Genomic DNA, 10,589 nt, shown 5'->3' with positions numbered 1-10,589 from the left:
GGATTAAAGTGTGAATCAATGTTATTAATTGCTGCATTATAGACGAAATATTTGTTAGATTACCCATGAAGTTAGTTAATGGCAACATAACATTCAAGAAATATGAGGCTTTCATGGTGGTCAAGATTCAAAATGTGGTCTTCTGGGTTATGAGACCGTGCAGCCCGGTAGATGAATAACATCTACCATCGCAATCGGATCTCCGGGGGGGAAGAGTACGTAAGATGCTGGATGACCTTGGGGACAGAAGAGGATATTCTCATTGAAGGAGAAAGCTGTAGATCGCATTAATTGGAGGAATTGTTTTGGAATAGACTGTGGACCTGTCGTCTGACAGATTACTGATGATGATAAAAGTGTCAAACACTTATAATTTCGAGAAAAATTGTCACTTGAGTAGAATTCGAAGTTCTGATCACCTGTGCACGAGACTAGCAGAGAAAACCACGAGCTAAATTACATTTTACTGCTTATATACGTTTATATATATATATATCATCTACATATACAATATAAGATATGTAGGACTGAAAATCTGCGCAGCAGGAAAGTAGACTTCATGAATTACGCACGGAATTCTATTAAATACATATACTTCAAATCAGGGTACAATTTTCCACTCCTGTTACGATAGCTGCTTTGCAACAAAGCTTCAATAATCATTCATTATTGTAATCATTCACTTATGGTGTTAGGGGCAGGATTTTGTTTCATAGCCTTACAATATTAATCACCCGGATACACCAAGTAACACTGAAAGCTGACTGAAATTGCGTCTATAAAGAACGTTGGAAAGAGCTGAATGCTCTGATAAACTATCTACAAAGATACTGAAAAATAATACAGGCAGATGATTGGTAGTCCATTCAGAAACGTCAGGGGATATGTGAGAAAATGTAGTACAGCTTTTATATCTTCCTGTCCATTCAATATGCGGACTGATGCTCACTCGTTAACATGCAGCTGCAGTTGTGTTAGAAATTCTAACTCGCATCAATCATTACCATATGAAAGCGCAATTTCAACAGGATCGTAAAACGAATTCCAACTCAATTAGAGGGATGACTCTTCCCAAATTTATTTCCCGCGGAACGCTTTCTGTTTCAAATAAAAGTGACAAAACTAAAAAAAAATACCCTGGAAAAGCAGCAGATGAAAAACGACATAGAAAAGGGCGCTTCCTGTGCGTTTCACACAATAAAAATACGAAAAGAATTGCAGTTCTTTCAGACTCTCTAGAATATATGTGACTGAGAAGAATGTTCCTATTTCTGCTTCCTTAAACTGCGAAAATTATCATTAAGTGTGAATAAAGTGGTAATATACGTGCCTGCGATTGTTAAGCGCTATTCAAGTTTTCGAAAATGTGAGTGGGTTTAAAGCCAGAAACCTCGAAATTTGAATTTACGATTATCAAATAAAACTCCTTAAGATGATTTTTCCTTTTCAAATACTATTGCGGCTAGGATGATCAAGCCTGCACTAAAGCACAAAAAAAAAAACTCCGTTGTCTGTAGCAGCAAGCGAAATGTACCGACCGAGCGACGGTACTAAAGTACCGGACGCATAACTAGGGACGTTAATTTTTGTTAAGTAAAGTTGTCCCTGGCCGGTAACGGTAGCCGAGCGGTGTAAGGCATGTACTGTCTTCGCTCGCTTGGAAACCGGGATTGTCGGTTCGAATCCCAGTCAGGGCATGGATGTTCAGTTTGTGTGTATGCGTTTTGTACAGGTAGAGGCCTTGCGACGAGCTGATCACCCGCCCAAGGAGTCCTACCGAATATATAAGATCTAGAAAAACCGAAGTGAACGCAAAAGTTCAAGAAAGTAGGCCTAGGCCCACTGGGCCTGTAGTGCCAGGGGGGGAAAAGTTGTCCCTGTGCTTAATTACTTAAATACCATGGCTAGAAAGCGTTTGGGGGAGCACAGGTTTGGCTCCGCCATTCTTGACCTCGGCATTCGACGGAAATGCGTGGTCTTCTTCACGCAACGGCCGCTTTACCCCCGCGGAAAGAGCCTCCGATTCACACTGGACAGGAAACTGGTTAGGCCCTAGAGTCGTTACAGACGCTGTGAAGAAGAGAAAAGTCTCTTGCACCTGCCGGAAATCGAACCCGGCCATCCAGTCAGTAGTCCGTCGCTACAAGACTCTTCTTTAATTTCGGTTACTGATCAAACTCCGCGGGAGTAACGCATACGTCGGAAAAGAGTGCGAGATACTGCAGTATTCTGGAGGGGACAACAGTGAGTTGCCAGGACACAGTTCCCACCGAGTGATGTGCTATATACCGACAAATATTTGTCGTGCATTCTTCTTATACTGCGAATGATGCTAGACAACTGGATTCTCATAACGTGAATAACAACAAAATGTCATCGACATCCTGAAAACATGCCCCACTAGAGGCCACTGTTCCCTTACACCATGTCTCCTGACTTCCGGCAACCTCTCCCTGATCCAATGAGCGCTATTACGTATTTCCCCCGTTCACTCGTGACCTTTGTATATGACCACTTAAAAACCCCATTTTCTTTATTCAGTTCTTACTCCTACTGGTTTGTTTATCCCCACCCCCCCAAGGCCAAGCATTTCTTAATATCCGTATCATTTTGTCCCACGATTGGCCCATTCTTCAACCGTGATGATGGAGGCAACAGGTTCCTCCATTATGTTCGTAAACATCCACCAGACCACACAGCGCCACATCCCACAAGACAGCAATCTTCGTGACAACATAAAATCTATAAATCTCAAAATAAAACGCTTATGGATGGACGGACTATGCTTTCCGCCTTGTTACCTTTCATCATTATTCAGCGGGTATAAACGTTATCAAACACAACATGACACTACAAACTATACTTCTCCAATGAAATGCGGGAAATGAGATTATAATAATTGCTCCCACTACTATTAATTCCCAGATGTACAATACGTCAGAAAATGATAAACCACAACGCCTGGTCACAATTGCATTTTGTTATTTAAATGTAAAAACTTAAACCAGTAATACAGTACTGCTCTTACGGCAAAGTCCGTCTTGTGCACGCAAACTTATGGAAGAACACTCCAGTGTATGTTTAGACTCCATGTTAGGTCAGTCCCTTATCACCACGGCATGCCCGGTACTAAGGTTGCGGATGGAGAACAGGACCTCCAGATATGAAGGGTAGCTGCGAATATATTAAATAAACAGTCGCGGACAGAGGACAATGAGTGATCCTAGAACTTGGTGGTTGGTGGTTGGGCGTAAGGCTGACAACTCACCCCAAAAAAAGATTGTTAGGAAACATAACAAATGGCCCCGGACCTTAACTGATTCTTTGGATAAACGACCAAAGTTAAGGAAAATGGGCATGAGTTATCATTATAACTCATGCTCATGCTGCTCTCTCGTCGCCAGAATGCAGGGCAAAATCGTGACAGATCCCTTGAAAATGCGGCACAGTTCAGATATCTGGGAACGACAGCAACAAATCAAAATTTGATTCAGGAGGAAATTAAAGGGAGACTCAATTCGGGTAATGCTTGCTACCATTCAGTCCAAAACCTTCTGTCTTCTCGTCTGCTGCCTAAAAAGTAAAAATCAGAATACACAAAGGTATGTTTTTCCTGTGGTTTTTTATGGGCGTGAAACTCGGTCTCTTGACATTAAGGGAAGAACAGTCTGAGTGTGCTGTGGAGAATATTTGAACCGAAGACAGATTAAGTTATAGGAGGTTTGAAGAAACTACATAATGAAAAGCTTCATAACTTGTACTCTTCAAGTATAATTAGAATGGTCAAGTCAAGGTGGGAGAAATGGACTGGCCATGTAGCAAGAATGGGGGAAAAGAGGAAGGTATATAGGATATTGCTGGGAAAGGGGGAAGGAAGGAGACCACTGGGAAGACCAAGACGTAGGTGGGTGGACAATATTTAGAGAGATAGGATGGGATGGTATAGAATCTAGTGCCTTTGTAACGATGGCGTAACAGTCTACGGCCCTAACTGACGAAGGCCGAAGCCTCGATCTCATAATAAACGGAACTTAACTGCGTTGTAATATGCAAGGGGATAATCAATTTCGCCCAAGTACATTACACGGCTAATATCCATCACTCTCCCACGCTCTACCATTCAACACTTCCTTTCCCTTCCATTCCCGTCGTAACCTACCCTCGATCTACCTGGATTCCACAACTATCTTCCAGGTTAATATACAGTCCCCTCAATGCGCATGTGTTAGAGGTGGTGGGTTGTGTTATCCAAATTAACAACCTAAGCAACGATACAGAAGGCAGCAGTTTCCTTATCCACNCACGGCTAATATCCATCACTCTCCCACGCTCTACCATTCAACACTTTCTTTCCCTTCCATTCCCGTCGTACCTGCCCTCGATCTACCTGGATTTCACAACTATCTTCCAGGTTAATATACAGTCCCCTCAACGCGCATGTGTTAGAGGTGGTGGGTTGTGTCACGTTGCGTGTCTTGTTATCCAATTACCAATCTAAGCAACGATACAGAAGGCAGCAGTTTCCTCATCCATATTTTCTAACACCTGATGATGACAACATTGGTCGAAACATGTAGTGTAAAACTACAAAGCGAACAGCTTTTAATAAGTTTTACAGAACATTAGTGTTGTATGTGAGACTGTGGGACTGACTGATACAACGTAAAAAGTGTAACAGGATGTTACAATCTAATATTATATCACAACCACCGATATTACTGCTTCCAATCTGGCTCAACCTGAGGTAAAAAGGAAAATTTATCCCTGTGCCTAACTATTTAAACACTACGCCACGGAGACATCCGGGATTGGAGGTACAGCTCCACTGTTCTTAACCTCGGCATTACATGGAAATAAGGGATCAGCTTCATGCTCCGACAGCTTTATCCTGGGTAAGGAACCCTCAGCATCCACTGGATAGAAGGCTGGGGAAAGCCTCACAGCTGGTGTGGACGTTGTCACGAGAAAATGTCATGCCCCCGCCGAGGATCGAACTCCGATCCATCAGTGAAGCCAGTAGCATTGTCGTTATACCGACCGTGAGCTATCACAGCTCATGGCTCCCCCTTAACTTCAGCTAGTAAATTTAATGTTGTGCGAAGAAATGAGAAAACGGCAACTGAAGTCATATGAAAACTGAATCTCTTGATAGATATGGAGTTTCTGTACAACATACATCCTTCAGGGTATGTTCTCTTTCAATGCACTTTCAAAAGAAAGTTTGTTTGTTTGTTTTTTTTTTTTTTTTGCTTATACGCACATGTGACTGAACGCTTTACAAAACCATCGTTAGGAACCTCAGCTACCGGAACACACTTCATACGGTTACAAGAGAACAGAAAACCTAAACTGGTGACAATCTTACGAACAAACTGGACTGTACTCCAAAACATTTGGTGGAGACCACTCCTCTCCCAATAACGAGTCTTATCAAAAATTCCTACATAGTTTTAGAAAACGTGCATACACCGTACAGTCGGACGTAGACACGACTTCCCCATCATGTGTTCATTTTACGAAATTCGTGCAAATAATGCTTCAAAAGAAAAAGTTACAGTATCCATATGCTGGCTATGTANCATTATGAATTTGTGCATCTTTACACTGCTGATTTTTTCAACTTTATACATTCGATCTCCAGTAGTATGCCTATGTGAACTATCCATGTAAATCAGGGCACTAGAATTGGCGGCATGCGGCCACCAGTTGCATTTTTACGGCCCGCCAAGACTATATAGTTCCATTTCCCAAAATATGAGTTAATATTTCCCTTCTCTTTCAATACGGCGGCCAGTCTGTCGAAATAATTTGTGAACTGCGCTTACTAAATATTCCGTGTAATTGTTCATTGATTTCAGGAGACAACTAACAAATACAAATTAATATGACTCCATGATAACAAGCAATATCGGTACAACGTAAGAAACCTTTAAAAACATTATACCGAACTTAGAGGTAAAAAAAAGGTAAAGTTGTCCCTGTGCTTAAGTAATTAAGCACTAAGCCATGAAGGTGTATGGGGGGTGGATGTATAGACCCACGTTTTCTTGACCTCGGCACTAGTTTGAGGTGAGCGGTCAGCTTCATGCCCCGGCCGCTTTACCCCTGTGGAAGAGCCCCCGGTACCCATTTGGTAGGAGGTGGGGTGGACCCCGGAGCCGGTATGGACGACACGGGTAAGTGAAAATTCTTGCCTCCACCGGGACCCGTCCAGCCAGTAGCCAGTCTCTATATCGACTGCGCTATCCCGGCTCTTCAGTCCGTATTATAGACAATAAATTAAGACGTTAAAGAGCGAGATGGTTAGTTGGAGCATGATGTTCATACCAAGTTTCATGAATATCCGTCACTTAATTCAGACGCTATTAAGAGGAACGGCCACATAAACGTCAGGCCAGAAACCAGTCTTTCCGCATGATCAGATGGGATCATTGCTACCTCATCGACTAGATCAGTTCACCGACAGGTAAGCCACCTATATCTGAGTAGTATTTTTAACGCTAGTGTGGTGGGACTAAGTCCCATGTACTGCGGCCACTTCTGGCCTATTGTACCAGCCCCAGATGAGAGGCGAGGGTGATTGTGGAAAAATTGGTGGAATGAAGATTGGCAGGGGAACCCGAAGTACTCGGAGAAAACCCGCCCCAGCGCCACTTTGTCCACCACAAATCCTACTTGACCAGACCGGGGATCGAACCCGGGCCGCCGCGGTGGGAAGCCAGCGACTAACCGCTTGATCTATGGCGCTAGCTGGAGGTTAGGAGTCAGCTTCACGCCCCTGCCGCTTTACCCCCTTGGATAGAGTCCCCGGTACCCATTGGATAAAAGGCTGGGTGGACCCCAGAGCCGGTATGGACGATTTGGAGAAAATTCTTGACACTACCGGGACTCGAACTCCGACCCCTCAGTCGTGCAGCTCGTAGCCAGTCGCTATAACGACTACACTACTTAGGATTCATAATTTGAGAAGTTAATCCTTAATTTGAATAGGTCAATGAGCCTAGTCCATAAAGGTAGAACAAAAAGAAAGACGACATAGCTGCTGAAAATAACTGTTACAAAAAGTAAATAACGTCTTAATATTTCTTTACGTACGTTTACAATTTTATTTGGCAGTGTTCTCTCAACTGCATGGGCTTTATGGAGTGGAAAGAGAGGGTAACTGGGATGAACTACAAATCATGATGACGCTGTTGTGATCTATTTGAATATAATAAGCATTTTATGCAAGGGCTGAAGAAAACCAGGAAACATCAGTCGCGACATCCGGTCTCCGGTTCCAGAATGGAACATGCATCTTCCCGTACACGAAAGAGGAATACTAACCGCTAAATCTCGATTTTTTGTGGGATTTATTTCCTCTAAAAGCTATAAGCTTTAACTGCTGTCAGGAACATATCTGCGGAGCAAAATAATCAAAGTGTCGAAAATAATTTTAAAAACTAACAAAGCATGAATGCTTGATGAGAAGCAAAAGGACTCCTGCGTAGCCACGCCACGCGCCCTCCCAAAGGATGGGAAATATGAAGGTCAATGGGGAAATAACCCACCAGCCCCCCCCCAAAAATAATGGAAAATATAAAGGCCAACAGGGAAATAAGAACAACAAAATTATATTACTCACAGCATTTCTACCCGACTTAATTAATCTACTTCAGCACTTTAATGTAACTAGATGTTTGATGTAATATGTATTATTTATTATTCTTTTATTCTTCTTAGTAGGTTGACACTTAGTCCACTTGGTACTGCGGCAACTACTGGCCTATCGTACCAGCCCCGAATAGATGCAGGTGACTGTGGAGGTGGAATGAAGATTGGTAATGAAAACCGAAGTCCTCGGAGAAAACCGGCCCCAGTGCCACTTTGTCCACCACATACCCCATATGACCTGACTCGGGCTCGAACCCGGCCACCGCCGTGGGAAGTCAGAGACTAACCGCCTGAGATATGGCACGGCCATGTAATATGTACACAAATGCATTCGTGTTTTTCATATGGTACTGTACTTCTCACTCAAAAAAATGTGACAGAACCCCAAACAAAAAAATACAGAAGCATTTGCATATTACACAGAAACACAGAACAGGGTGACTTCTGCGGTGCACAAGACACAAAGCCAAAGGAAATTAAAATGTACCATCTCTTTTATTTTCGTTCATCTGAAACGCTTTTTTGTTTTATCAGAGTCATCCTAATACTGGTATTAATGTCAGGAGGCGCATTCTCATCCAATAGTGCATTATTTTGTTTCTGTAACAATGTACAATATCATATTTGCATATTATTATTCAGGTACACGGTTGAGAAACATATATTGAGCAGTGCAGCACTTTATTCTATAGTGCACTGAATGAAACTCGCAGAAATTAATCTGGAAAAGTTCATTATATATCATCGTTCCTGGATGTGGTAAAATAATAAAAGAACTATGAGACAAAACATTATAAAATATACAATAGAAATTTTACGCAGTGACTGCGGTACCTATGTTGAATTATTTCTGTAAAAACTGCATAACGAATCAGTTGCATAAAAGCATGTACAAATCAGTTGTAATGAAGTTCCTGAGATTCATGGCTGGATTTGCCCTCCTGGCTTATATGAAAAAAACACTGAAACGTGGATACGGTCTAAAAATTTATGATGACGCTACATCAGTACAAATATTATGTTTCTGGGCATTATCCATCTTCTTGTCTTTGTTTAAAAACCGTCCTGTTTATTTTTCAAAATACAACGTTTCGGAGACTGGATTCTGTCTCCGTCTTCAGGTAAACCCTGCTCATTTGGGCCCATTCGATTAGGCTAGTCTCTAATCTCCGGACTAGCTCTATCGATTGAGCGCAACTGAGTAGTTTTTACCTGAAAACGGAGACAGAATACAATCTCCGAAACGTTGCGTTTTGAAAAATAAATAATCTATCATTAACGCTATATAGCATATTTATTGTTTGTTACCCCCATTTCAATGGGCAAGATGTTCAATATATTATATTAATATATACATATATTATGTTAAAGAGAAAAGACGCAAGAAAAATCGAAAAACACCGAAAATCCGACGTGATCGAAAAAGCAATACAGAAATTCGAAATGGACGATTATAATCCGATTTGTTTACTTATCTCGAAAAAGGTAAATGCATCTACATAAAACGTGTTTCATTCTTCTCTACGACTTTTGTTCGAAACATTTTTCGATCGACAAATATTTATCGAGTTAGTTCGCGGTACGCGCAGAAACGCGTGCATGGAATAGCGACACACTACGGGCTGGACGGCCATTCGAAACGGCGGCAAAAGATTTCTCTGTTCTCCACAGCGTCCAGACAAGCTCTGGGGTGTTCCCAGCCTGCTGTACAATGGGTTCCGAAGCCCAGGTAGTTAAAATTGTTCGACTTAAATAAAAATCTAAATGGACGGACAATTTTTCGAAAAATTCTCCAATATAAAATTCCATGAACATGCGTCCAGCAGCGCTCGAGCTGTTTCGCGCGTAGACAGGCGGAGAGAGACGGACGGACGGATTGTGGGAACTTCATATGCACGCCACTGGTAGCGAACGCGCCCAGAAATGACGTACAGAATATCCTGTACACATATTTCACTTACTGTTCCTAACCTTCATTTACAAATTTACAAATCTATTTGTGGACAGCTACTCGATAGTAAGATACTTCACAGCAGTTATAAATTCTATCACTGAAAAGGCCAATTAATTGCAAAGGTACTAGACTGTATAAACGGATAAACGTGTAGGGTGTTTCAGAACAGGGTACTGAACGTAATTGGGATGAAATATAAGGGGCAGTCAAATGAAAACGGGTCACAGCGCATAACTCACATGGCGCGCAAGGTGGTTACACTAGAATTTGCGTACGGTACGATAATCTGGTGAAGACTCGAGAAAGCACAGTGGCAACGTACCCTTGCACACTAGTCATTTGTTTATTGTGCTGGAAGTAAGGTTAGCGGTACGTGTGGTCATCCAACATCGGTAACGGAGTCGGATAAAGAAGAACAGCGAAGTGTGGTGCACTTTTTGACTGCTGAAAGGGTAGGAGGACGAGAAATTGATCGTCGTATGTCTGTTGTTTACGGCGAACACAGCATGTCACGTTCGCGTGTGCTGGCGTGGCATAAGAGATTCCTAGAGGGACGTGTGTCACTGCAAGATGGCGCTCGACCAGGACAGGCTCATCGTGTCAACACTCCTTATGTTATTGCTGGGTTGGATGGTCATATCCGGGCAAACCGTCAGATCACTGTGGAAGAAATTAGTCTTTTGATGGGAATAAGTCACGGTTCCGTACACGCCATTGTGACAAAACACCTGCTGTACCACAAAATCTGCACGCAGTGGGTCCACATCAACTTACGGAGGAACAGAAGACTCAGAGAATGGCTGCATCACTGGGTCACTTGCAACGATACCTTGAGGAAGAATATGCTCTGTCCCGTATTGCGACTGGGGACGAAACTTGGTGCCACCATTTTGAACCCGAGAGCAAACGGCAGAGCCAACACTAGAAACACGTGAATTCTCCCCCACCGAAGAAATCCAAAGCCGTACACACAAGTTCCGGT

This window comes from Cryptotermes secundus, unplaced genomic scaffold (assembly GCF_002891405.2).
Source record: "Cryptotermes secundus unplaced genomic scaffold, Csec_1.0 scaffold369, whole genome shotgun sequence".
In the NCBI taxonomy this organism is placed as follows: Eukaryota; Metazoa; Arthropoda; class Insecta; order Blattodea; family Kalotermitidae; genus Cryptotermes; species Cryptotermes secundus.
Note: the sequence above shows the minus strand (reverse complement) of the source record.